The sequence below is a fragment of the Schistocerca serialis genome, chromosome 2 (genome assembly GCF_023864345.2).
Source record: "Schistocerca serialis cubense isolate TAMUIC-IGC-003099 chromosome 2, iqSchSeri2.2, whole genome shotgun sequence".
NCBI lineage: Eukaryota > Metazoa > Arthropoda > Insecta > Orthoptera > Acrididae > Schistocerca > Schistocerca serialis.
Window position 1 is genome coordinate 1,071,339,170 of NC_064639.1, and position 21,349 is coordinate 1,071,360,518.

The 21,349-nt window shown below is 43.7% G+C and overlaps 56 non-coding genes across 56 annotated transcripts; 28 read left to right on the top strand and 28 right to left on the bottom strand.

The window, feature by feature from the left end:
- Positions 1-109: 109 nt before the first annotated feature.
- On the bottom strand, positions 110-181 carry Trnaq-cug (transfer RNA glutamine (anticodon CUG)). The gene has a single exon. It is a non-coding gene; the product is annotated as a tRNA-Gln (tRNA).
- A 248-nt stretch (positions 182-429) lies between these two features.
- Trnay-gua (transfer RNA tyrosine (anticodon GUA)) lies at positions 430-518 on the top strand. Its single transcript is given in 2 exon segments — positions 430-466; positions 483-518. It is a non-coding gene; the product is annotated as a tRNA-Tyr (tRNA).
- A 358-nt stretch (positions 519-876) lies between these two features.
- Trnaq-cug (transfer RNA glutamine (anticodon CUG)) lies at positions 877-948 on the bottom strand. The gene has a single exon. It is a non-coding gene; the product is annotated as a tRNA-Gln (tRNA).
- A 248-nt stretch (positions 949-1,196) lies between these two features.
- On the top strand, positions 1,197-1,285 carry Trnay-gua (transfer RNA tyrosine (anticodon GUA)). The gene is given in 2 exon segments: positions 1,197-1,233; positions 1,250-1,285. It is a non-coding gene; the product is annotated as a tRNA-Tyr (tRNA).
- A 358-nt stretch (positions 1,286-1,643) lies between these two features.
- Positions 1,644-1,715, bottom strand: Trnaq-cug (transfer RNA glutamine (anticodon CUG)). The gene has a single exon. It is a non-coding gene; the product is annotated as a tRNA-Gln (tRNA).
- Positions 1,716-1,963: 248 nt separating this feature from the next.
- Trnay-gua (transfer RNA tyrosine (anticodon GUA)) lies at positions 1,964-2,052 on the top strand. The gene is given in 2 exon segments: positions 1,964-2,000; positions 2,017-2,052. It is a non-coding gene; the product is annotated as a tRNA-Tyr (tRNA).
- Positions 2,053-2,410: 358 nt separating this feature from the next.
- Trnaq-cug (transfer RNA glutamine (anticodon CUG)) lies at positions 2,411-2,482 on the bottom strand. The gene has a single exon. It is a non-coding gene; the product is annotated as a tRNA-Gln (tRNA).
- Positions 2,483-2,730: 248 nt separating this feature from the next.
- Trnay-gua (transfer RNA tyrosine (anticodon GUA)) lies at positions 2,731-2,819 on the top strand. The gene is given in 2 exon segments: positions 2,731-2,767; positions 2,784-2,819. It is a non-coding gene; the product is annotated as a tRNA-Tyr (tRNA).
- A 358-nt stretch (positions 2,820-3,177) lies between these two features.
- On the bottom strand, positions 3,178-3,249 carry Trnaq-cug (transfer RNA glutamine (anticodon CUG)). Its single transcript has one exon. It is a non-coding gene; the product is annotated as a tRNA-Gln (tRNA).
- A 248-nt stretch (positions 3,250-3,497) lies between these two features.
- Trnay-gua (transfer RNA tyrosine (anticodon GUA)) lies at positions 3,498-3,586 on the top strand. Its single transcript is given in 2 exon segments — positions 3,498-3,534; positions 3,551-3,586. It is a non-coding gene; the product is annotated as a tRNA-Tyr (tRNA).
- A 358-nt stretch (positions 3,587-3,944) lies between these two features.
- Positions 3,945-4,016, bottom strand: Trnaq-cug (transfer RNA glutamine (anticodon CUG)). Its single transcript has one exon. It is a non-coding gene; the product is annotated as a tRNA-Gln (tRNA).
- Positions 4,017-4,264: 248 nt separating this feature from the next.
- Trnay-gua (transfer RNA tyrosine (anticodon GUA)) lies at positions 4,265-4,353 on the top strand. The gene is given in 2 exon segments: positions 4,265-4,301; positions 4,318-4,353. It is a non-coding gene; the product is annotated as a tRNA-Tyr (tRNA).
- A 358-nt stretch (positions 4,354-4,711) lies between these two features.
- On the bottom strand, positions 4,712-4,783 carry Trnaq-cug (transfer RNA glutamine (anticodon CUG)). The gene has a single exon. It is a non-coding gene; the product is annotated as a tRNA-Gln (tRNA).
- Positions 4,784-5,031: 248 nt separating this feature from the next.
- Trnay-gua (transfer RNA tyrosine (anticodon GUA)) lies at positions 5,032-5,120 on the top strand. The gene is given in 2 exon segments: positions 5,032-5,068; positions 5,085-5,120. It is a non-coding gene; the product is annotated as a tRNA-Tyr (tRNA).
- Positions 5,121-5,478: 358 nt separating this feature from the next.
- On the bottom strand, positions 5,479-5,550 carry Trnaq-cug (transfer RNA glutamine (anticodon CUG)). Its single transcript has one exon. It is a non-coding gene; the product is annotated as a tRNA-Gln (tRNA).
- A 248-nt stretch (positions 5,551-5,798) lies between these two features.
- Positions 5,799-5,887, top strand: Trnay-gua (transfer RNA tyrosine (anticodon GUA)). Its single transcript is given in 2 exon segments — positions 5,799-5,835; positions 5,852-5,887. It is a non-coding gene; the product is annotated as a tRNA-Tyr (tRNA).
- A 358-nt stretch (positions 5,888-6,245) lies between these two features.
- Trnaq-cug (transfer RNA glutamine (anticodon CUG)) lies at positions 6,246-6,317 on the bottom strand. Its single transcript has one exon. It is a non-coding gene; the product is annotated as a tRNA-Gln (tRNA).
- Positions 6,318-6,565: 248 nt separating this feature from the next.
- On the top strand, positions 6,566-6,654 carry Trnay-gua (transfer RNA tyrosine (anticodon GUA)). The gene is given in 2 exon segments: positions 6,566-6,602; positions 6,619-6,654. It is a non-coding gene; the product is annotated as a tRNA-Tyr (tRNA).
- A 358-nt stretch (positions 6,655-7,012) lies between these two features.
- On the bottom strand, positions 7,013-7,084 carry Trnaq-cug (transfer RNA glutamine (anticodon CUG)). Its single transcript has one exon. It is a non-coding gene; the product is annotated as a tRNA-Gln (tRNA).
- Positions 7,085-7,332: 248 nt separating this feature from the next.
- On the top strand, positions 7,333-7,421 carry Trnay-gua (transfer RNA tyrosine (anticodon GUA)). The gene is given in 2 exon segments: positions 7,333-7,369; positions 7,386-7,421. It is a non-coding gene; the product is annotated as a tRNA-Tyr (tRNA).
- Positions 7,422-7,779: 358 nt separating this feature from the next.
- On the bottom strand, positions 7,780-7,851 carry Trnaq-cug (transfer RNA glutamine (anticodon CUG)). The gene has a single exon. It is a non-coding gene; the product is annotated as a tRNA-Gln (tRNA).
- Positions 7,852-8,099: 248 nt separating this feature from the next.
- Positions 8,100-8,188, top strand: Trnay-gua (transfer RNA tyrosine (anticodon GUA)). Its single transcript is given in 2 exon segments — positions 8,100-8,136; positions 8,153-8,188. It is a non-coding gene; the product is annotated as a tRNA-Tyr (tRNA).
- Positions 8,189-8,546: 358 nt separating this feature from the next.
- On the bottom strand, positions 8,547-8,618 carry Trnaq-cug (transfer RNA glutamine (anticodon CUG)). The gene has a single exon. It is a non-coding gene; the product is annotated as a tRNA-Gln (tRNA).
- A 248-nt stretch (positions 8,619-8,866) lies between these two features.
- On the top strand, positions 8,867-8,955 carry Trnay-gua (transfer RNA tyrosine (anticodon GUA)). Its single transcript is given in 2 exon segments — positions 8,867-8,903; positions 8,920-8,955. It is a non-coding gene; the product is annotated as a tRNA-Tyr (tRNA).
- A 358-nt stretch (positions 8,956-9,313) lies between these two features.
- Trnaq-cug (transfer RNA glutamine (anticodon CUG)) lies at positions 9,314-9,385 on the bottom strand. Its single transcript has one exon. It is a non-coding gene; the product is annotated as a tRNA-Gln (tRNA).
- Positions 9,386-9,633: 248 nt separating this feature from the next.
- On the top strand, positions 9,634-9,722 carry Trnay-gua (transfer RNA tyrosine (anticodon GUA)). The gene is given in 2 exon segments: positions 9,634-9,670; positions 9,687-9,722. It is a non-coding gene; the product is annotated as a tRNA-Tyr (tRNA).
- Positions 9,723-10,080: 358 nt separating this feature from the next.
- On the bottom strand, positions 10,081-10,152 carry Trnaq-cug (transfer RNA glutamine (anticodon CUG)). The gene has a single exon. It is a non-coding gene; the product is annotated as a tRNA-Gln (tRNA).
- A 248-nt stretch (positions 10,153-10,400) lies between these two features.
- On the top strand, positions 10,401-10,489 carry Trnay-gua (transfer RNA tyrosine (anticodon GUA)). The gene is given in 2 exon segments: positions 10,401-10,437; positions 10,454-10,489. It is a non-coding gene; the product is annotated as a tRNA-Tyr (tRNA).
- A 358-nt stretch (positions 10,490-10,847) lies between these two features.
- On the bottom strand, positions 10,848-10,919 carry Trnaq-cug (transfer RNA glutamine (anticodon CUG)). The gene has a single exon. It is a non-coding gene; the product is annotated as a tRNA-Gln (tRNA).
- A 248-nt stretch (positions 10,920-11,167) lies between these two features.
- Trnay-gua (transfer RNA tyrosine (anticodon GUA)) lies at positions 11,168-11,256 on the top strand. The gene is given in 2 exon segments: positions 11,168-11,204; positions 11,221-11,256. It is a non-coding gene; the product is annotated as a tRNA-Tyr (tRNA).
- A 358-nt stretch (positions 11,257-11,614) lies between these two features.
- Trnaq-cug (transfer RNA glutamine (anticodon CUG)) lies at positions 11,615-11,686 on the bottom strand. The gene has a single exon. It is a non-coding gene; the product is annotated as a tRNA-Gln (tRNA).
- A 248-nt stretch (positions 11,687-11,934) lies between these two features.
- On the top strand, positions 11,935-12,023 carry Trnay-gua (transfer RNA tyrosine (anticodon GUA)). Its single transcript is given in 2 exon segments — positions 11,935-11,971; positions 11,988-12,023. It is a non-coding gene; the product is annotated as a tRNA-Tyr (tRNA).
- A 358-nt stretch (positions 12,024-12,381) lies between these two features.
- On the bottom strand, positions 12,382-12,453 carry Trnaq-cug (transfer RNA glutamine (anticodon CUG)). The gene has a single exon. It is a non-coding gene; the product is annotated as a tRNA-Gln (tRNA).
- A 248-nt stretch (positions 12,454-12,701) lies between these two features.
- Trnay-gua (transfer RNA tyrosine (anticodon GUA)) lies at positions 12,702-12,790 on the top strand. Its single transcript is given in 2 exon segments — positions 12,702-12,738; positions 12,755-12,790. It is a non-coding gene; the product is annotated as a tRNA-Tyr (tRNA).
- A 358-nt stretch (positions 12,791-13,148) lies between these two features.
- Positions 13,149-13,220, bottom strand: Trnaq-cug (transfer RNA glutamine (anticodon CUG)). The gene has a single exon. It is a non-coding gene; the product is annotated as a tRNA-Gln (tRNA).
- A 248-nt stretch (positions 13,221-13,468) lies between these two features.
- Trnay-gua (transfer RNA tyrosine (anticodon GUA)) lies at positions 13,469-13,557 on the top strand. Its single transcript is given in 2 exon segments — positions 13,469-13,505; positions 13,522-13,557. It is a non-coding gene; the product is annotated as a tRNA-Tyr (tRNA).
- Positions 13,558-13,915: 358 nt separating this feature from the next.
- Positions 13,916-13,987, bottom strand: Trnaq-cug (transfer RNA glutamine (anticodon CUG)). The gene has a single exon. It is a non-coding gene; the product is annotated as a tRNA-Gln (tRNA).
- A 248-nt stretch (positions 13,988-14,235) lies between these two features.
- Trnay-gua (transfer RNA tyrosine (anticodon GUA)) lies at positions 14,236-14,324 on the top strand. The gene is given in 2 exon segments: positions 14,236-14,272; positions 14,289-14,324. It is a non-coding gene; the product is annotated as a tRNA-Tyr (tRNA).
- A 358-nt stretch (positions 14,325-14,682) lies between these two features.
- On the bottom strand, positions 14,683-14,754 carry Trnaq-cug (transfer RNA glutamine (anticodon CUG)). The gene has a single exon. It is a non-coding gene; the product is annotated as a tRNA-Gln (tRNA).
- Positions 14,755-15,002: 248 nt separating this feature from the next.
- Trnay-gua (transfer RNA tyrosine (anticodon GUA)) lies at positions 15,003-15,091 on the top strand. The gene is given in 2 exon segments: positions 15,003-15,039; positions 15,056-15,091. It is a non-coding gene; the product is annotated as a tRNA-Tyr (tRNA).
- Positions 15,092-15,449: 358 nt separating this feature from the next.
- Trnaq-cug (transfer RNA glutamine (anticodon CUG)) lies at positions 15,450-15,521 on the bottom strand. The gene has a single exon. It is a non-coding gene; the product is annotated as a tRNA-Gln (tRNA).
- Positions 15,522-15,769: 248 nt separating this feature from the next.
- Positions 15,770-15,858, top strand: Trnay-gua (transfer RNA tyrosine (anticodon GUA)). Its single transcript is given in 2 exon segments — positions 15,770-15,806; positions 15,823-15,858. It is a non-coding gene; the product is annotated as a tRNA-Tyr (tRNA).
- A 358-nt stretch (positions 15,859-16,216) lies between these two features.
- Trnaq-cug (transfer RNA glutamine (anticodon CUG)) lies at positions 16,217-16,288 on the bottom strand. The gene has a single exon. It is a non-coding gene; the product is annotated as a tRNA-Gln (tRNA).
- A 248-nt stretch (positions 16,289-16,536) lies between these two features.
- Trnay-gua (transfer RNA tyrosine (anticodon GUA)) lies at positions 16,537-16,625 on the top strand. The gene is given in 2 exon segments: positions 16,537-16,573; positions 16,590-16,625. It is a non-coding gene; the product is annotated as a tRNA-Tyr (tRNA).
- A 358-nt stretch (positions 16,626-16,983) lies between these two features.
- On the bottom strand, positions 16,984-17,055 carry Trnaq-cug (transfer RNA glutamine (anticodon CUG)). The gene has a single exon. It is a non-coding gene; the product is annotated as a tRNA-Gln (tRNA).
- A 248-nt stretch (positions 17,056-17,303) lies between these two features.
- Trnay-gua (transfer RNA tyrosine (anticodon GUA)) lies at positions 17,304-17,392 on the top strand. Its single transcript is given in 2 exon segments — positions 17,304-17,340; positions 17,357-17,392. It is a non-coding gene; the product is annotated as a tRNA-Tyr (tRNA).
- Positions 17,393-17,750: 358 nt separating this feature from the next.
- On the bottom strand, positions 17,751-17,822 carry Trnaq-cug (transfer RNA glutamine (anticodon CUG)). Its single transcript has one exon. It is a non-coding gene; the product is annotated as a tRNA-Gln (tRNA).
- Positions 17,823-18,070: 248 nt separating this feature from the next.
- Trnay-gua (transfer RNA tyrosine (anticodon GUA)) lies at positions 18,071-18,159 on the top strand. Its single transcript is given in 2 exon segments — positions 18,071-18,107; positions 18,124-18,159. It is a non-coding gene; the product is annotated as a tRNA-Tyr (tRNA).
- A 358-nt stretch (positions 18,160-18,517) lies between these two features.
- On the bottom strand, positions 18,518-18,589 carry Trnaq-cug (transfer RNA glutamine (anticodon CUG)). The gene has a single exon. It is a non-coding gene; the product is annotated as a tRNA-Gln (tRNA).
- Positions 18,590-18,837: 248 nt separating this feature from the next.
- Positions 18,838-18,926, top strand: Trnay-gua (transfer RNA tyrosine (anticodon GUA)). The gene is given in 2 exon segments: positions 18,838-18,874; positions 18,891-18,926. It is a non-coding gene; the product is annotated as a tRNA-Tyr (tRNA).
- A 358-nt stretch (positions 18,927-19,284) lies between these two features.
- Positions 19,285-19,356, bottom strand: Trnaq-cug (transfer RNA glutamine (anticodon CUG)). The gene has a single exon. It is a non-coding gene; the product is annotated as a tRNA-Gln (tRNA).
- A 248-nt stretch (positions 19,357-19,604) lies between these two features.
- On the top strand, positions 19,605-19,693 carry Trnay-gua (transfer RNA tyrosine (anticodon GUA)). Its single transcript is given in 2 exon segments — positions 19,605-19,641; positions 19,658-19,693. It is a non-coding gene; the product is annotated as a tRNA-Tyr (tRNA).
- A 358-nt stretch (positions 19,694-20,051) lies between these two features.
- Positions 20,052-20,123, bottom strand: Trnaq-cug (transfer RNA glutamine (anticodon CUG)). Its single transcript has one exon. It is a non-coding gene; the product is annotated as a tRNA-Gln (tRNA).
- Positions 20,124-20,371: 248 nt separating this feature from the next.
- Trnay-gua (transfer RNA tyrosine (anticodon GUA)) lies at positions 20,372-20,460 on the top strand. Its single transcript is given in 2 exon segments — positions 20,372-20,408; positions 20,425-20,460. It is a non-coding gene; the product is annotated as a tRNA-Tyr (tRNA).
- A 358-nt stretch (positions 20,461-20,818) lies between these two features.
- Trnaq-cug (transfer RNA glutamine (anticodon CUG)) lies at positions 20,819-20,890 on the bottom strand. The gene has a single exon. It is a non-coding gene; the product is annotated as a tRNA-Gln (tRNA).
- A 248-nt stretch (positions 20,891-21,138) lies between these two features.
- On the top strand, positions 21,139-21,227 carry Trnay-gua (transfer RNA tyrosine (anticodon GUA)). Its single transcript is given in 2 exon segments — positions 21,139-21,175; positions 21,192-21,227. It is a non-coding gene; the product is annotated as a tRNA-Tyr (tRNA).
- The last annotated feature ends 122 nt before the right edge of the window (positions 21,228-21,349 follow it).

The window sequence follows — 21,349 nt, forward strand, 5'->3', positions numbered from 1 at the left end:
TTTCATAGACATCTCGTTTTTAATACAAACGTAGAAACTACACCCCTGAGGCTATCGCTGCTACTTCCTCGGCGAGAAACGCTTATTACAGAAAATTTAGACTAAACGAAGGTTCCACCGAGATTCGAACTCGGATCGCTGGATTCAGAGTCCAGAGTGCTAACCGTTACACCATGGAACCAGACAGGAGAATGGGACTCGTAAATACACTTAGCAGTGTTCTGACGTACTTCAGACACTTCCTACTTGCATTTTTTAACCTAATTGACACGATCGAGCATTATAAAACTTAATCTGGGCAATGTTTGCACTTGCAGCCGATGACTGCATTTCCTGTGCGTCTGTATGGCAGCGCTGAGTAGCAGTGTGTGGAAACGAAAGACAGGGACGGACGTAAAGCAATCAGTACGAATAAGAAAGTATGCAGAGCCTCTGGTAGCTCAGTTGGTAGAGCGGTGGACTGTAGTGGAGGATTCACAGTTATCCATAGGTCGCTGGTTCAAATCCGGCCCAGAGGACTGTTTTTCTAATCTCAGGAGCAAAGAGGCTCCAGAGCATGCCCACTCGGTCAGAACCTCCCTATGTTTTAAACCTATTTTAAAGGAAATTCATTTGCTCAGCTTCTAGTAGCTAGTTGATAATCATGGGATTCTTAGCCTTCGTAGGATAATGATATTTCTTCGAATTATAGTAAAATTGCTTGCTCTTACAGGCATTACTCGTTTAATGTGCTATATAGGTCACATAGTCGCACCAATATTCAGCCGTTTCATAGACATCTCGTTTTTAATACAAACGTAGAAACTACACCCCTGAGGCTATCGCTGCTACTTCCTCGGCGAGAAACGCTTATTACAGAAAATTTAGACTAAACGAAGGTTCCACCGAGATTCGAACTCGGATCGCTGGATTCAGAGTCCAGAGTGCTAACCGTTACACCATGGAACCAGACAGGAGAATGGGACTCGTAAATACACTTAGCAGTGTTCTGACGTACTTCAGACACTTCCTACTTGCATTTTTTAACCTAATTGACACGATCGAGCATTATAAAACTTAATCTGGGCAATGTTTGCACTTGCAGCCGATGACTGCATTTCCTGTGCGTCTGTATGGCAGCGCTGAGTAGCAGTGTGTGGAAACGAAAGACAGGGACGGACGTAAAGCAATCAGTACGAATAAGAAAGTATGCAGAGCCTCTGGTAGCTCAGTTGGTAGAGCGGTGGACTGTAGTGGAGGATTCACAGTTATCCATAGGTCGCTGGTTCAAATCCGGCCCAGAGGACTGTTTTTCTAATCTCAGGAGCAAAGAGGCTCCAGAGCATGCCCACTCGGTCAGAACCTCCCTATGTTTTAAACCTATTTTAAAGGAAATTCATTTGCTCAGCTTCTAGTAGCTAGTTGATAATCATGGGATTCTTAGCCTTCGTAGGATAATGATATTTCTTCGAATTATAGTAAAATTGCTTGCTCTTACAGGCATTACTCGTTTAATGTGCTATATAGGTCACATAGTCGCACCAATATTCAGCCGTTTCATAGACATCTCGTTTTTAATACAAACGTAGAAACTACACCCCTGAGGCTATCGCTGCTACTTCCTCGGCGAGAAACGCTTATTACAGAAAATTTAGACTAAACGAAGGTTCCACCGAGATTCGAACTCGGATCGCTGGATTCAGAGTCCAGAGTGCTAACCGTTACACCATGGAACCAGACAGGAGAATGGGACTCGTAAATACACTTAGCAGTGTTCTGACGTACTTCAGACACTTCCTACTTGCATTTTTTAACCTAATTGACACGATCGAGCATTATAAAACTTAATCTGGGCAATGTTTGCACTTGCAGCCGATGACTGCATTTCCTGTGCGTCTGTATGGCAGCGCTGAGTAGCAGTGTGTGGAAACGAAAGACAGGGACGGACGTAAAGCAATCAGTACGAATAAGAAAGTATGCAGAGCCTCTGGTAGCTCAGTTGGTAGAGCGGTGGACTGTAGTGGAGGATTCACAGTTATCCATAGGTCGCTGGTTCAAATCCGGCCCAGAGGACTGTTTTTCTAATCTCAGGAGCAAAGAGGCTCCAGAGCATGCCCACTCGGTCAGAACCTCCCTATGTTTTAAACCTATTTTAAAGGAAATTCATTTGCTCAGCTTCTAGTAGCTAGTTGATAATCATGGGATTCTTAGCCTTCGTAGGATAATGATATTTCTTCGAATTATAGTAAAATTGCTTGCTCTTACAGGCATTACTCGTTTAATGTGCTATATAGGTCACATAGTCGCACCAATATTCAGCCGTTTCATAGACATCTCGTTTTTAATACAAACGTAGAAACTACACCCCTGAGGCTATCGCTGCTACTTCCTCGGCGAGAAACGCTTATTACAGAAAATTTAGACTAAACGAAGGTTCCACCGAGATTCGAACTCGGATCGCTGGATTCAGAGTCCAGAGTGCTAACCGTTACACCATGGAACCAGACAGGAGAATGGGACTCGTAAATACACTTAGCAGTGTTCTGACGTACTTCAGACACTTCCTACTTGCATTTTTTAACCTAATTGACACGATCGAGCATTATAAAACTTAATCTGGGCAATGTTTGCACTTGCAGCCGATGACTGCATTTCCTGTGCGTCTGTATGGCAGCGCTGAGTAGCAGTGTGTGGAAACGAAAGACAGGGACGGACGTAAAGCAATCAGTACGAATAAGAAAGTATGCAGAGCCTCTGGTAGCTCAGTTGGTAGAGCGGTGGACTGTAGTGGAGGATTCACAGTTATCCATAGGTCGCTGGTTCAAATCCGGCCCAGAGGACTGTTTTTCTAATCTCAGGAGCAAAGAGGCTCCAGAGCATGCCCACTCGGTCAGAACCTCCCTATGTTTTAAACCTATTTTAAAGGAAATTCATTTGCTCAGCTTCTAGTAGCTAGTTGATAATCATGGGATTCTTAGCCTTCGTAGGATAATGATATTTCTTCGAATTATAGTAAAATTGCTTGCTCTTACAGGCATTACTCGTTTAATGTGCTATATAGGTCACATAGTCGCACCAATATTCAGCCGTTTCATAGACATCTCGTTTTTAATACAAACGTAGAAACTACACCCCTGAGGCTATCGCTGCTACTTCCTCGGCGAGAAACGCTTATTACAGAAAATTTAGACTAAACGAAGGTTCCACCGAGATTCGAACTCGGATCGCTGGATTCAGAGTCCAGAGTGCTAACCGTTACACCATGGAACCAGACAGGAGAATGGGACTCGTAAATACACTTAGCAGTGTTCTGACGTACTTCAGACACTTCCTACTTGCATTTTTTAACCTAATTGACACGATCGAGCATTATAAAACTTAATCTGGGCAATGTTTGCACTTGCAGCCGATGACTGCATTTCCTGTGCGTCTGTATGGCAGCGCTGAGTAGCAGTGTGTGGAAACGAAAGACAGGGACGGACGTAAAGCAATCAGTACGAATAAGAAAGTATGCAGAGCCTCTGGTAGCTCAGTTGGTAGAGCGGTGGACTGTAGTGGAGGATTCACAGTTATCCATAGGTCGCTGGTTCAAATCCGGCCCAGAGGACTGTTTTTCTAATCTCAGGAGCAAAGAGGCTCCAGAGCATGCCCACTCGGTCAGAACCTCCCTATGTTTTAAACCTATTTTAAAGGAAATTCATTTGCTCAGCTTCTAGTAGCTAGTTGATAATCATGGGATTCTTAGCCTTCGTAGGATAATGATATTTCTTCGAATTATAGTAAAATTGCTTGCTCTTACAGGCATTACTCGTTTAATGTGCTATATAGGTCACATAGTCGCACCAATATTCAGCCGTTTCATAGACATCTCGTTTTTAATACAAACGTAGAAACTACACCCCTGAGGCTATCGCTGCTACTTCCTCGGCGAGAAACGCTTATTACAGAAAATTTAGACTAAACGAAGGTTCCACCGAGATTCGAACTCGGATCGCTGGATTCAGAGTCCAGAGTGCTAACCGTTACACCATGGAACCAGACAGGAGAATGGGACTCGTAAATACACTTAGCAGTGTTCTGACGTACTTCAGACACTTCCTACTTGCATTTTTTAACCTAATTGACACGATCGAGCATTATAAAACTTAATCTGGGCAATGTTTGCACTTGCAGCCGATGACTGCATTTCCTGTGCGTCTGTATGGCAGCGCTGAGTAGCAGTGTGTGGAAACGAAAGACAGGGACGGACGTAAAGCAATCAGTACGAATAAGAAAGTATGCAGAGCCTCTGGTAGCTCAGTTGGTAGAGCGGTGGACTGTAGTGGAGGATTCACAGTTATCCATAGGTCGCTGGTTCAAATCCGGCCCAGAGGACTGTTTTTCTAATCTCAGGAGCAAAGAGGCTCCAGAGCATGCCCACTCGGTCAGAACCTCCCTATGTTTTAAACCTATTTTAAAGGAAATTCATTTGCTCAGCTTCTAGTAGCTAGTTGATAATCATGGGATTCTTAGCCTTCGTAGGATAATGATATTTCTTCGAATTATAGTAAAATTGCTTGCTCTTACAGGCATTACTCGTTTAATGTGCTATATAGGTCACATAGTCGCACCAATATTCAGCCGTTTCATAGACATCTCGTTTTTAATACAAACGTAGAAACTACACCCCTGAGGCTATCGCTGCTACTTCCTCGGCGAGAAACGCTTATTACAGAAAATTTAGACTAAACGAAGGTTCCACCGAGATTCGAACTCGGATCGCTGGATTCAGAGTCCAGAGTGCTAACCGTTACACCATGGAACCAGACAGGAGAATGGGACTCGTAAATACACTTAGCAGTGTTCTGACGTACTTCAGACACTTCCTACTTGCATTTTTTAACCTAATTGACACGATCGAGCATTATAAAACTTAATCTGGGCAATGTTTGCACTTGCAGCCGATGACTGCATTTCCTGTGCGTCTGTATGGCAGCGCTGAGTAGCAGTGTGTGGAAACGAAAGACAGGGACGGACGTAAAGCAATCAGTACGAATAAGAAAGTATGCAGAGCCTCTGGTAGCTCAGTTGGTAGAGCGGTGGACTGTAGTGGAGGATTCACAGTTATCCATAGGTCGCTGGTTCAAATCCGGCCCAGAGGACTGTTTTTCTAATCTCAGGAGCAAAGAGGCTCCAGAGCATGCCCACTCGGTCAGAACCTCCCTATGTTTTAAACCTATTTTAAAGGAAATTCATTTGCTCAGCTTCTAGTAGCTAGTTGATAATCATGGGATTCTTAGCCTTCGTAGGATAATGATATTTCTTCGAATTATAGTAAAATTGCTTGCTCTTACAGGCATTACTCGTTTAATGTGCTATATAGGTCACATAGTCGCACCAATATTCAGCCGTTTCATAGACATCTCGTTTTTAATACAAACGTAGAAACTACACCCCTGAGGCTATCGCTGCTACTTCCTCGGCGAGAAACGCTTATTACAGAAAATTTAGACTAAACGAAGGTTCCACCGAGATTCGAACTCGGATCGCTGGATTCAGAGTCCAGAGTGCTAACCGTTACACCATGGAACCAGACAGGAGAATGGGACTCGTAAATACACTTAGCAGTGTTCTGACGTACTTCAGACACTTCCTACTTGCATTTTTTAACCTAATTGACACGATCGAGCATTATAAAACTTAATCTGGGCAATGTTTGCACTTGCAGCCGATGACTGCATTTCCTGTGCGTCTGTATGGCAGCGCTGAGTAGCAGTGTGTGGAAACGAAAGACAGGGACGGACGTAAAGCAATCAGTACGAATAAGAAAGTATGCAGAGCCTCTGGTAGCTCAGTTGGTAGAGCGGTGGACTGTAGTGGAGGATTCACAGTTATCCATAGGTCGCTGGTTCAAATCCGGCCCAGAGGACTGTTTTTCTAATCTCAGGAGCAAAGAGGCTCCAGAGCATGCCCACTCGGTCAGAACCTCCCTATGTTTTAAACCTATTTTAAAGGAAATTCATTTGCTCAGCTTCTAGTAGCTAGTTGATAATCATGGGATTCTTAGCCTTCGTAGGATAATGATATTTCTTCGAATTATAGTAAAATTGCTTGCTCTTACAGGCATTACTCGTTTAATGTGCTATATAGGTCACATAGTCGCACCAATATTCAGCCGTTTCATAGACATCTCGTTTTTAATACAAACGTAGAAACTACACCCCTGAGGCTATCGCTGCTACTTCCTCGGCGAGAAACGCTTATTACAGAAAATTTAGACTAAACGAAGGTTCCACCGAGATTCGAACTCGGATCGCTGGATTCAGAGTCCAGAGTGCTAACCGTTACACCATGGAACCAGACAGGAGAATGGGACTCGTAAATACACTTAGCAGTGTTCTGACGTACTTCAGACACTTCCTACTTGCATTTTTTAACCTAATTGACACGATCGAGCATTATAAAACTTAATCTGGGCAATGTTTGCACTTGCAGCCGATGACTGCATTTCCTGTGCGTCTGTATGGCAGCGCTGAGTAGCAGTGTGTGGAAACGAAAGACAGGGACGGACGTAAAGCAATCAGTACGAATAAGAAAGTATGCAGAGCCTCTGGTAGCTCAGTTGGTAGAGCGGTGGACTGTAGTGGAGGATTCACAGTTATCCATAGGTCGCTGGTTCAAATCCGGCCCAGAGGACTGTTTTTCTAATCTCAGGAGCAAAGAGGCTCCAGAGCATGCCCACTCGGTCAGAACCTCCCTATGTTTTAAACCTATTTTAAAGGAAATTCATTTGCTCAGCTTCTAGTAGCTAGTTGATAATCATGGGATTCTTAGCCTTCGTAGGATAATGATATTTCTTCGAATTATAGTAAAATTGCTTGCTCTTACAGGCATTACTCGTTTAATGTGCTATATAGGTCACATAGTCGCACCAATATTCAGCCGTTTCATAGACATCTCGTTTTTAATACAAACGTAGAAACTACACCCCTGAGGCTATCGCTGCTACTTCCTCGGCGAGAAACGCTTATTACAGAAAATTTAGACTAAACGAAGGTTCCACCGAGATTCGAACTCGGATCGCTGGATTCAGAGTCCAGAGTGCTAACCGTTACACCATGGAACCAGACAGGAGAATGGGACTCGTAAATACACTTAGCAGTGTTCTGACGTACTTCAGACACTTCCTACTTGCATTTTTTAACCTAATTGACACGATCGAGCATTATAAAACTTAATCTGGGCAATGTTTGCACTTGCAGCCGATGACTGCATTTCCTGTGCGTCTGTATGGCAGCGCTGAGTAGCAGTGTGTGGAAACGAAAGACAGGGACGGACGTAAAGCAATCAGTACGAATAAGAAAGTATGCAGAGCCTCTGGTAGCTCAGTTGGTAGAGCGGTGGACTGTAGTGGAGGATTCACAGTTATCCATAGGTCGCTGGTTCAAATCCGGCCCAGAGGACTGTTTTTCTAATCTCAGGAGCAAAGAGGCTCCAGAGCATGCCCACTCGGTCAGAACCTCCCTATGTTTTAAACCTATTTTAAAGGAAATTCATTTGCTCAGCTTCTAGTAGCTAGTTGATAATCATGGGATTCTTAGCCTTCGTAGGATAATGATATTTCTTCGAATTATAGTAAAATTGCTTGCTCTTACAGGCATTACTCGTTTAATGTGCTATATAGGTCACATAGTCGCACCAATATTCAGCCGTTTCATAGACATCTCGTTTTTAATACAAACGTAGAAACTACACCCCTGAGGCTATCGCTGCTACTTCCTCGGCGAGAAACGCTTATTACAGAAAATTTAGACTAAACGAAGGTTCCACCGAGATTCGAACTCGGATCGCTGGATTCAGAGTCCAGAGTGCTAACCGTTACACCATGGAACCAGACAGGAGAATGGGACTCGTAAATACACTTAGCAGTGTTCTGACGTACTTCAGACACTTCCTACTTGCATTTTTTAACCTAATTGACACGATCGAGCATTATAAAACTTAATCTGGGCAATGTTTGCACTTGCAGCCGATGACTGCATTTCCTGTGCGTCTGTATGGCAGCGCTGAGTAGCAGTGTGTGGAAACGAAAGACAGGGACGGACGTAAAGCAATCAGTACGAATAAGAAAGTATGCAGAGCCTCTGGTAGCTCAGTTGGTAGAGCGGTGGACTGTAGTGGAGGATTCACAGTTATCCATAGGTCGCTGGTTCAAATCCGGCCCAGAGGACTGTTTTTCTAATCTCAGGAGCAAAGAGGCTCCAGAGCATGCCCACTCGGTCAGAACCTCCCTATGTTTTAAACCTATTTTAAAGGAAATTCATTTGCTCAGCTTCTAGTAGCTAGTTGATAATCATGGGATTCTTAGCCTTCGTAGGATAATGATATTTCTTCGAATTATAGTAAAATTGCTTGCTCTTACAGGCATTACTCGTTTAATGTGCTATATAGGTCACATAGTCGCACCAATATTCAGCCGTTTCATAGACATCTCGTTTTTAATACAAACGTAGAAACTACACCCCTGAGGCTATCGCTGCTACTTCCTCGGCGAGAAACGCTTATTACAGAAAATTTAGACTAAACGAAGGTTCCACCGAGATTCGAACTCGGATCGCTGGATTCAGAGTCCAGAGTGCTAACCGTTACACCATGGAACCAGACAGGAGAATGGGACTCGTAAATACACTTAGCAGTGTTCTGACGTACTTCAGACACTTCCTACTTGCATTTTTTAACCTAATTGACACGATCGAGCATTATAAAACTTAATCTGGGCAATGTTTGCACTTGCAGCCGATGACTGCATTTCCTGTGCGTCTGTATGGCAGCGCTGAGTAGCAGTGTGTGGAAACGAAAGACAGGGACGGACGTAAAGCAATCAGTACGAATAAGAAAGTATGCAGAGCCTCTGGTAGCTCAGTTGGTAGAGCGGTGGACTGTAGTGGAGGATTCACAGTTATCCATAGGTCGCTGGTTCAAATCCGGCCCAGAGGACTGTTTTTCTAATCTCAGGAGCAAAGAGGCTCCAGAGCATGCCCACTCGGTCAGAACCTCCCTATGTTTTAAACCTATTTTAAAGGAAATTCATTTGCTCAGCTTCTAGTAGCTAGTTGATAATCATGGGATTCTTAGCCTTCGTAGGATAATGATATTTCTTCGAATTATAGTAAAATTGCTTGCTCTTACAGGCATTACTCGTTTAATGTGCTATATAGGTCACATAGTCGCACCAATATTCAGCCGTTTCATAGACATCTCGTTTTTAATACAAACGTAGAAACTACACCCCTGAGGCTATCGCTGCTACTTCCTCGGCGAGAAACGCTTATTACAGAAAATTTAGACTAAACGAAGGTTCCACCGAGATTCGAACTCGGATCGCTGGATTCAGAGTCCAGAGTGCTAACCGTTACACCATGGAACCAGACAGGAGAATGGGACTCGTAAATACACTTAGCAGTGTTCTGACGTACTTCAGACACTTCCTACTTGCATTTTTTAACCTAATTGACACGATCGAGCATTATAAAACTTAATCTGGGCAATGTTTGCACTTGCAGCCGATGACTGCATTTCCTGTGCGTCTGTATGGCAGCGCTGAGTAGCAGTGTGTGGAAACGAAAGACAGGGACGGACGTAAAGCAATCAGTACGAATAAGAAAGTATGCAGAGCCTCTGGTAGCTCAGTTGGTAGAGCGGTGTACTGTAGTGGAGGATTCACAGTTATCCATAGGTCGCTGGTTCAAATCCGGCCCAGAGGACTGTTTTTCTAATCTCAGGAGCAAAGAGGCTCCAGAGCATGCCCACTCGGTCAGAACCTCCCTATGTTTTAAACCTATTTTAAAGGAAATTCATTTGCTCAGCTTCTAGTAGCTAGTTGATAATCATGGGATTCTTAGCCTTCGTAGGATAATGATATTTCTTCGAATTATAGTAAAATTGCTTGCTCTTACAGGCATTACTCGTTTAATGTGCTATATAGGTCACATAGTCGCACCAATATTCAGCCGTTTCATAGACATCTCGTTTTTAATACAAACGTAGAAACTACACCCCTGAGGCTATCGCTGCTACTTCCTCGGCGAGAAACGCTTATTACAGAAAATTTAGACTAAACGAAGGTTCCACCGAGATTCGAACTCGGATCGCTGGATTCAGAGTCCAGAGTGCTAACCGTTACACCATGGAACCAGACAGGAGAATGGGACTCGTAAATACACTTAGCAGTGTTCTGACGTACTTCAGACACTTCCTACTTGCATTTTTTAACCTAATTGACACGATCGAGCATTATAAAACTTAATCTGGGCAATGTTTGCACTTGCAGCCGATGACTGCATTTCCTGTGCGTCTGTATGGCAGCGCTGAGTAGCAGTGTGTGGAAACGAAAGACAGGGACGGACGTAAAGCAATCAGTACGAATAAGAAAGTATGCAGAGCCTCTGGTAGCTCAGTTGGTAGAGCGGTGGACTGTAGTGGAGGATTCACAGTTATCTATAGGTCGCTGGTTCAAATCCGGCCCAGAGGACTGTTTTTCTAATCTCAGGAGCAAAGAGGCTCCAGAGCATGCCCACTCGGTCAGAACCTCCCTATGTTTTAAACCTATTTTAAAGGAAATTCATTTGCTCAGCTTCTAGTAGCTAGTTGATAATCATGGGATTCTTAGCCTTCGTAGGATAATGATATTTCTTCGAATTATAGTAAAATTGCTTGCTCTTACAGGCATTACTCGTTTAATGTGCTATATAGGTCACATAGTCGCACCAATATTCAGCCGTTTCATAGACATCTCGTTTTTAATACAAACGTAGAAACTACACCCCTGAGGCTATCGCTGCTACTTCCTCGGCGAGAAACGCTTATTACAGAAAATTTAGACTAAACGAAGGTTCCACCGAGATTCGAACTCGGATCGCTGGATTCAGAGTCCAGAGTGCTAACCGTTACACCATGGAACCAGACAGGAGAATGGGACTCGTAAATACACTTAGCAGTGTTCTGACGTACTTCAGACACTTCCTACTTGCATTTTTTAACCTAATTGACACGATCGAGCATTATAAAACTTAATCTGGGCAATGTTTGCACTTGCAGCCGATGACTGCATTTCCTGTGCGTCTGTATGGCAGCGCTGAGTAGCAGTGTGTGGAAACGAAAGACAGGGACGGACGTAAAGCAATCAGTACGAATAAGAAAGTATGCAGAGCCTCTGGTAGCTCAGTTGGTAGAGCGGTGGACTGTAGTGGAGGATTCACAGTTATCCATAGGTCGCTGGTTCAAATCCGGCCCAGAGGACTGTTTTTCTAATCTCAGGAGCAAAGAGGCTCCAGAGCATGCCCACTCGGTCAGAACCTCCCTATGTTTTAAACCTATTTTAAAGGAAATTCATTTGCTCAGCTTCTAGTAGCTAGTTGATAATCATGGGATTCTTAGCCTTCGTAGGATAATGATATTTCTTCGAATTATAGTAAAATTGCTTGCTCTTACAGGCATTACTCGTTTAATGTGCTATATAGGTCACATAGTCGCACCAATATTCAGCCGTTTCATAGACATCTCGTTTTTAATACAAACGTAGAAACTACACCCCTGAGGCTATCGCTGCTACTTCCTCGGCGAGAAACGCTTATTACAGAAAATTTAGACTAAACGAAGGTTCCACCGAGATTCGAACTCGGATCGCTGGATTCAGAGTCCAGAGTGCTAACCGTTACACCATGGAACCAGACAGGAGAATGGGACTCGTAAATACACTTAGCAGTGTTCTGACGTACTTCAGACACTTCCTACTTGCATTTTTTAACCTAATTGACACGATCGAGCATTATAAAACTTAATCTGGGCAATGTTTGCACTTGCAGCCGATGACTGCATTTCCTGTGCGTCTGTATGGCAGCGCTGAGTAGCAGTGTGTGGAAACGAAAGACAGGGACGGACGTAAAGCAATCAGTACGAATAAGAAAGTATGCAGAGCCTCTGGTAGCTCAGTTGGTAGAGCGGTGGACTGTAGTGGAGGATTCACAGTTATCCATAGGTCGCTGGTTCAAATCCGGCCCAGAGGACTGTTTTTCTAATCTCAGGAGCAAAGAGGCTCCAGAGCATGCCCACTCGGTCAGAACCTCCCTATGTTTTAAACCTATTTTAAAGGAAATTCATTTGCTCAGCTTCTAGTAGCTAGTTGATAATCATGGGATTCTTAGCCTTCGTAGGATAATGATATTTCTTCGAATTATAGTAAAATTGCTTGCTCTTACAGGCATTACTCGTTTAATGTGCTATATAGGTCACATAGTCGCACCAATATTCAGCCGTTTCATAGACATCTCGTTTTTAATACAAACGTAGAAACTACACCCCTGAGGCTATCGCTGCTACTTCCTCGGCGAGAAACGCTTATTACAGAAAATTTAGACTAAACGAAGGTTCCACCGAGATTCGAACTCGGATCGCTGGATTCAGAGTCCAGAGTGCTAACCGTTACACCATGGAACCAGACAGGAGAATGGGACTCGTAAATACACTTAGCAGTGTTCTGACGTACTTCAGACACTTCCTACTTGCATTTTTTAACCTAATTGACACGATCGAGCATTATAAAACTTAATCTGGGCAATGTTTGCACTTGCAGCCGATGACTGCATTTCCTGTGCGTCTGTATGGCAGCGCTGAGTAGCAGTGTGTGGAAACGAAAGACAGGGACGGACGTAAAGCAATCAGTACGAATAAGAAAGTATGCAGAGCCTCTGGTAGCTCAGTTGGTAGAGCGGTGGACTGTAGTGGAGGATTCACAGTTATCCATAGGTCGCTGGTTCAAATCCGGCCCAGAGGACTGTTTTTCTAATCTCAGGAGCAAAGAGGCTCCAGAGCATGCCCACTCGGTCAGAACCTCCCTATGTTTTAAACCTATTTTAAAGGAAATTCATTTGCTCAGCTTCTAGTAGCTAGTTGATAATCATGGGATTCTTAGCCTTCGTAGGATAATGATATTTCTTCGAATTATAGTAAAATTGCTTGCTCTTACAGGCATTACTCGTTTAATGTGCTATATAGGTCACATAGTCGCACCAATATTCAGCCGTTTCATAGACATCTCGTTTTTAATACAAACGTAGAAACTACACCCCTGAGGCTATCGCTGCTACTTCCTCGGCGAGAAACGCTTATTACAGAAAATTTAGACTAAACGAAGGTTCCACCGAGATTCGAACTCGGATCGCTGGATTCAGAGTCCAGAGTGCTAACCGTTACACCATGGAACCAGACAGGAGAATGGGACTCGTAAATACACTTAGCAGTGTTCTGACGTACTTCAGACACTTCCTACTTGCATTTTTTAACCTAATTGACACGATCGAGCATTATAAAACTTAATCTGGGCAATGTTTGCACTTGCAGCCGATGACTGCATTTCCTGTGCGTCTGTATGGCAGCGCTGAGTAGCAGTGTGTGGAAACGAAAGACAGGGACGGACGTAAAGCAATCAGTACGAATAAGAAAGTATGCAGAGCCTCTGGTAGCTCAGTTGGTAGAGCGGTGGACTGTAGTGGAGGATTCACAGTTATCCATAGGTCGCTGGTTCAAATCCGGCCCAGAGGACTGTTTTTCTAATCTCAGGAGCAAAGAGGCTCCAGAGCATGCCCACTCGGTCAGAACCTCCCTATGTTTTAAACCTATTTTAAAGGAAATTCATTTGCTCAGCTTCTAGTAGCTAGTTGATAATCATGGGATTCTTAGCCTTCGTAGGATAATGATATTTCTTCGAATTATAGTAAAATTGCTTGCTCTTACAGGCATTACTCGTTTAATGTGCTATATAGGTCACATAGTCGCACCAATATTCAGCCGTTTCATAGACATCTCGTTTTTAATACAAACGTAGAAACTACACCCCTGAGGCTATCGCTGCTACTTCCTCGGCGAGAAACGCTTATTACAGAAAATTTAGACTAAACGAAGGTTCCACCGAGATTCGAACTCGGATCGCTGGATTCAGAGTCCAGAGTGCTAACCGTTACACCATGGAACCAGACAGGAGAATGGGACTCGTAAATACACTTAGCAGTGTTCTGACGTACTTCAGACACTTCCTACTTGCATTTTTTAACCTAATTGACACGATCGAGCATTATAAAACTTAATCTGGGCAATGTTTGCACTTGCAGCCGATGACTGCATTTCCTGTGCGTCTGTATGGCAGCGCTGAGTAGCAGTGTGTGGAAACGAAAGACAGGGACGGACGTAAAGCAATCAGTACGAATAAGAAAGTATGCAGAGCCTCTGGTAGCTCAGTTGGTAGAGCGGTGGACTGTAGTGGAGGATTCACAGTTATCTATAGGTCGCTGGTTCAAATCCGGCCCAGAGGACTGTTTTTCTAATCTCAGGAGCAAAGAGGCTCCAGAGCATGCCCACTCGGTCAGAACCTCCCTATGTTTTAAACCTATTTTAAAGGAAATTCATTTGCTCAGCTTCTAGTAGCTAGTTGATAATCATGGGATTCTTAGCCTTCGTAGGATAATGATATTTCTTCGAATTATAGTAAAATTGCTTGCTCTTACAGGCATTACTCGTTTAATGTGCTATATAGGTCACATAGTCGCACCAATATTCAGCCGTTTCATAGACATCTCGTTTTTAATACAAACGTAGAAACTACACCCCTGAGGCTATCGCTGCTACTTCCTCGGCGAGAAACGCTTATTACAGAAAATTTAGACTAAACGAAGGTTCCACCGAGATTCGAACTCGGATCGCTGGATTCAGAGTCCAGAGTGCTAACCGTTACACCATGGAACCAGACAGGAGAATGGGACTCGTAAATACACTTAGCAGTGTTCTGACGTACTTCAGACACTTCCTACTTGCATTTTTTAACCTAATTGACACGATCGAGCATTATAAAACTTAATCTGGGCAATGTTTGCACTTGCAGCCGATGACTGCATTTCCTGTGCGTCTGTATGGCAGCGCTGAGTAGCAGTGTGTGGAAACGAAAGACAGGGACGGACGTAAAGCAATCAGTACGAATAAGAAAGTATGCAGAGCCTCTGGTAGCTCAGTTGGTAGAGCGGTGGACTGTAGTGGAGGATTCACAGTTATCCATAGGTCGCTGGTTCAAATCCGGCCCAGAGGACTGTTTTTCTAATCTCAGGAGCAAAGAGGCTCCAGAGCATGCCCACTCGGTCAGAACCTCCCTATGTTTTAAACCTATTTTAAAGGAAATTCATTTGCTCAGCTTCTAGTAGCTAGTTGATAATCATGGGATTCTTAGCCTTCGTAGGATAATGATATTTCTTCGAATTATAGTAAAATTGCTTGCTCTTACAGGCATTACTCGTTTAATGTGCTATATAGGTCACATAGTCGCACCAATATTCAGCCGTTTCATAGACATCTCGTTTTTAATACAAACGTAGAAACTACACCCCTGAGGCTATCGCTGCTACTTCCTCGGCGAGAAACGCTTATTACAGAAAATTTAGACTAAACGAAGGTTCCACCGAGATTCGAACTCGGATCGCTGGATTCAGAGTCCAGAGTGCTAACCGTTACACCATGGAACCAGACAGGAGAATGGGACTCGTAAATACACTTAGCAGTGTTCTGACGTACTTCAGACACTTCCTACTTGCATTTTTTAACCTAATTGACACGATCGAGCATTATAAAACTTAATCTGGGCAATGTTTGCACTTGCAGCCGATGACTGCATTTCCTGTGCGTCTGTATGGCAGCGCTGAGTAGCAGTGTGTGGAAACGAAAGACAGGGACGGACGTAAAGCAATCAGTACGAATAAGAAAGTATGCAGAGCCTCTGGTAGCTCAGTTGGTAGAGCGGTGGACTGTAGTGGAGGATTCACAGTTATCCATAGGTCGCTGGTTCAAATCCGGCCCAGAGGACTGTTTTTCTAATCTCAGGAGCAAAGAGGCTCCAGAGCATGCCCACTCGGTCAGAACCTCCCTATGTTTTAAACCTATTTTAAAGGAAATTCATTTGCTCAGCTTCTAGTAGCTAGTTGATAATCATGGGATTCTTAGCCTTCGTAGGATAATGATATTTCTTCGAATTATAGTAAAATTGCTTGCTCTTACAGGCATTACTCGTTTAATGTGCTATATAGGTCACATAGTCGCACCAATATTCAGCCGTTTCATAGACATCTCGTTTTTAATACAAACGTAGAAACTACACCCCTGAGGCTATCGCTGCTACTTCCTCGGCGAGAAACGCTTATTACAGAAAATTTAGACTAAACGAAGGTTCCACCGAGATTCGAACTCGGATCGCTGGATTCAGAGTCCAGAGTGCTAACCGTTACACCATGGAACCAGACAGGAGAATGGGACTCGTAAATACACTTAGCAGTGTTCTGACGTACTTCAGACACTTCCTACTTGCATTTTTTAACCTAATTGACACGATCGAGCATTATAAAACTTAATCTGGGCAATGTTTGCACTTGCAGCCGATGACTGCATTTCCTGTGCGTCTGTATGGCAGCGCTGAGTAGCAGTGTGTGGAAACGAAAGACAGGGACGGACGTAAAGCAATCAGTACGAATAAGAAAGTATGCAGAGCCTCTGGTAGCTCAGTTGGTAGAGCGGTGGACTGTAGTGGAGGATTCACAGTTATCTATAGGTCGCTGGTTCAAATCCGGCCCAGAGGACTGTTTTTCTAATCTCAGGAGCAAAGAGGCTCCAGAGCATGCCCACTCGGTCAGAACCTCCCTATGTTTTAAACCTATTTTAAAGGAAATTCATTTGCTCAGCTTCTAGTAGCTAGTTGATAATCATGGGATTCTTAGCCTTCGTAGGATAATGATATTTCTTCGAATTATAGTAAAATTGCTTGCTCTTACAGGCATTACTCGTTTAATGTGCTATATAGGTCACATAGTCGCACCAATATTCAGCCGTTTCATAGACATCTCGTTTTTAATACAAACGTAGAAACTACACCCCTGAGGCTATCGCTGCTACTTCCTCGGCGAGAAACGCTTATTACAGAAAATTTAGACTAAACGAAGGTTCCACCGAGATTCGAACTCGGATCGCTGGATTCAGAGTCCAGAGTGCTAACCGTTACACCATGGAACCAGACAGGAGAATGGGACTCGTAAATACACTTAGCAGTGTTCTGACGTACTTCAGACACTTCCTACTTGCATTTTTTAACCTAATTGACACGATCGAGCATTATAAAACTTAATCTGGGCAATGTTTGCACTTGCAGCCGATGACTGCATTTCCTGTGCGTCTGTATGGCAGCGCTGAGTAGCAGTGTGTGGAAACGAAAGACAGGGACGGACGTAAAGCAATCAGTACGAATAAGAAAGTATGCAGAGCCTCTGGTAGCTCAGTTGGTAGAGCGGTGGACTGTAGTGGAGGATTCACAGTTATCCATAGGTCGCTGGTTCAAATCCGGCCCAGAGGACTGTTTTTCTAATCTCAGGAGCAAAGAGGCTCCAGAGCATGCCCACTCGGTCAGAACCTCCCTATGTTTTAAACCTATTTTAAAGGAAATTCATTTGCTCAGCTTCTAGTAGCTAGTTGATAATCATGGGATTCTTAGCCTTCGTAGGATAATGATATTTCTTCGAATTATAGTAAAATTGCTTGCTCTTACAGGCATTACTCGTTTAATGTGCTATATAGGTCACATAGTCGCACCAATATTCAGCCGTTTCATAGACATCTCGTTTTTAATACAAACGTAGAAACTACACCCCTGAGGCTATCGCTGCTACTTCCTCGGCGAGAAACGCTTATTACAGAAAATTTAGACTAAACGAAGGTTCCACCGAGATTCGAACTCGGATCGCTGGATTCAGAGTCCAGAGTGCTAACCGTTACACCATGGAACCAGACAGGAGAATGGGACTCGTAAATACACTTAGCAGTGTTCTGACGTACTTCAGACACTTCCTACTTGCATTTTTTAACCTAATTGACACGATCGAGCATTATAAAACTTAATCTGGGCAATGTTTGCACTTGCAGCCGATGACTGCATTTCCTGTGCGTCTGTATGGCAGCGCTGAGTAGCAGTGTGTGGAAACGAAAGACAGGGACGGACGTAAAGCAATCAGTACGAATAAGAAAGTATGCAGAGCCTCTGGTAGCTCAGTTGGTAGAGCGGTGGACTGTAGTGGAGGATTCACAGTTATCCATAGGTCGCTGGTTCAAATCCGGCCCAGAGGACTGTTTTTCTAATCTCAGGAGCAAAGAGGCTCCAGAGCATGCCCACTCGGTCAGAACCTCCCTATGTTTTAAACCTATTTTAAAGGAAATTCATTTGCTCAGCTTCTAGTAGCTAGTTGATAATCATGGGATTCTTAGCCTTCGTAGGATAATGATATTTCTTCGAATTATAGTAAAATTGCTTGCTCTTACAGGCATTACTCGTTTAATGTGCTATATAGGTCACATAGTCGCACCAATATTCAGCCGTTTCATAGACATCTCGTTTTTAATACAAACGTAGAAACTACACCCCTGAGGCTATCGCTGCTACTTCCTCGGCGAGAAACGCTTATTACAGAAAATTTAGACTAAACGAAGGTTCCACCGAGATTCGAACTCGGATCGCTGGATTCAGAGTCCAGAGTGCTAACCGTTACACCATGGAACCAGACAGGAGAATGGGACTCGTAAATACACTTAGCAGTGTTCTGACGTACTTCAGACACTTCCTACTTGCATTTTTTAACCTAATTGACACGATCGAGCATTATAAAACTTAATCTGGGCAATGTTTGCACTTGCAGCCGATGACTGCATTTCCTGTGCGTCTGTATGGCAGCGCTGAGTAGCAGTGTGTGGAAACGAAAGACAGGGACGGACGTAAAGCAATCAGTACGAATAAGAAAGTATGCAGAGCCTCTGGTAGCTCAGTTGGTAGAGCGGTGGACTGTAGTGGAGGATTCACAGTTATCCATAGGTCGCTGGTTCAAATCCGGCCCAGAGGACTGTTTTTCTAATCTCAGGAGCAAAGAGGCTCCAGAGCATGCCCACTCGGTCAGAACCTCCCTATGTTTTAAACCTATTTTAAAGGAAATTCATTTGCTCAGCTTCTAGTAGCTAGTTGATAATCATGGGATTCTTAGCCTTCGTAGGATAATGATATTTCTTCGAATTATAGTAAAATTGCTTGCTCTTACAGGCATTACTCGTTTAATGTGCTATATAGGTCACATAGTCGCACCAATATTCAGCCGTTTCATAGACATCTCGTTTTTAATACAAACGTAGAAACTACACCCCTGAGGCTATCGCTGCTACTTCCTCGGCGAGAAACGCTTATTACAGAAAATTTAGACTAAACGAAGGTTCCACCGAGATTCGAACTCGGATCGCTGGATTCAGAGTCCAGAGTGCTAACCGTTACACCATGGAACCAGACAGGAGAATGGGACTCGTAAATACACTTAGCAGTGTTCTGACGTACTTCAGACACTTCCTACTTGCATTTTTTAACCTAATTGACACGATCGAGCATTATAAAACTTAATCTGGGCAATGTTTGCACTTGCAGCCGATGACTGCATTTCCTGTGCGTCTGTATGGCAGCGCTGAGTAGCAGTGTGTGGAAACGAAAGACAGGGACGGACGTAAAGCAATCAGTACGAATAAGAAAGTATGCAGAGCCTCTGGTAGCTCAGTTGGTAGAGCGGTGGACTGTAGTGGAGGATTCACAGTTATCCATAGGTCGCTGGTTCAAATCCGGCCCAGAGGACTGTTTTTCTAATCTCAGGAGCAAAGAGGCTCCAGAGCATGCCCACTCGGTCAGAACCTCCCTATGTTTTAAACCTATTTTAAAGGAAATTCATTTGCTCAGCTTCTAGTAGCTAGTTGATAATCATGGGATTCTTAGCCTTCGTAGGATAATGATATTTCTTCGAATTATAGTAAAATTGCTTGCTCTTACAGGCATTACTCGTTTAATGTGCTATATAGGTCACATAGTCGCACCAATATTCAGCCGTTTCATAGACATCTCGTTTTTAATACAAACGTAGAAACTACACCCCTGAGGCTATCGCTGCTACTTCCTCGGCGAGAAACGCTTATTACAGAAAATTTAGACTAAACGAAGGTTCCACCGAGATTCGAACTCGGATCGCTGGATTCAGAGTCCAGAGTGCTAACCGTTACACCATGGAACCAGACAGGAGAATGGGACTCGTAAATACACTTAGCAGTGTTCTGACGTACTTCAGACACTTCCTACTTGCATTTTTTAACCTAATTGACACGATCGAGCATTATAAAACTTAATCTGGGCAATGTTTGCACTTGCAGCCGATGACTGCATTTCCTGTGCGTCTGTATGGCAGCGCTGAGTAGCAGTGTGTGGAAACGAAAGACAGGGACGGACGTAAAGCAATCAGTACGAATAAGAAAGTATGCAGAGCCTCTGGTAGCTCAGTTGGTAGAGCGGTGGACTGTAGTGGAGGATTCACAGTTATCCATAGGTCGCTGGTTCAAATCCGGCCCAGAGGACTGTTTTTCTAATCTCAGGAGCAAAGAGGCTCCAGAGCATGCCCACTCGGTCAGAACCTCCCTATGTTTTAAACCTATTTTAAAGGAAATTCATTTGCTCAGCTTCTAGTAGCTAGTTGATAATCATGGGATTCTTAGCCTTCGTAGGATATTGATATTTCTTCGAATTATAGTAAAATTGCTTGCTCTTACAGGCATTACTCGTTTAATGTGCTATATAGGTCACATAGTCGCACCAATATTCAGCCGTTTCATAGACATCTCGTTTTTAATACAAACGTAGAAACTACACCCCTGAGGCTATCGCTGCTACTTCCTCGGCGAGAAACGCTTATTACAGAAAATTTAGACTAAACGAAGGTTCCACCGAGATTCGAACTCGGATCGCTGGATTCAGAGTCCAGAGTGCTAACCGTTACACCATGGAACCACACAGGAGAATGGGACTCGTAAATACACTTAGCAGTGTTCTGACGTACTTCAGACACTTCCTACTTGCATTTTTTAACCTAATTGACACGATCGAGCATTATAAAACTTAATCTGGGCAATGTTTGCACTTGCAGCCGATGACTGCATTTCCTGTGCGTCTGTATGGCAGCGCTGAGTAGCAGTGTGTGGAAACGAAAGACAGGGACGGACGTAAAGCAATCAGTACGAATAAGAAAGTATGCAGAGCCTCTGGTAGCTCAGTTGGTAGAGCGGTGGACTGTAGTGGAGGATTCACAGTTATCCATAGGTCGCTGGTTCAAATCCGGCCCAGAGGACTGTTTTTCTAATCTCAGGAGCAAAGAGGCTCCAGAGCATGCCCACTCGGTCAGAACCTCCCTATGTTTTAAACCTATTTTAAAGGAAATTCATTTGCTCAGCTTCTAGTAGCTAGTTGATA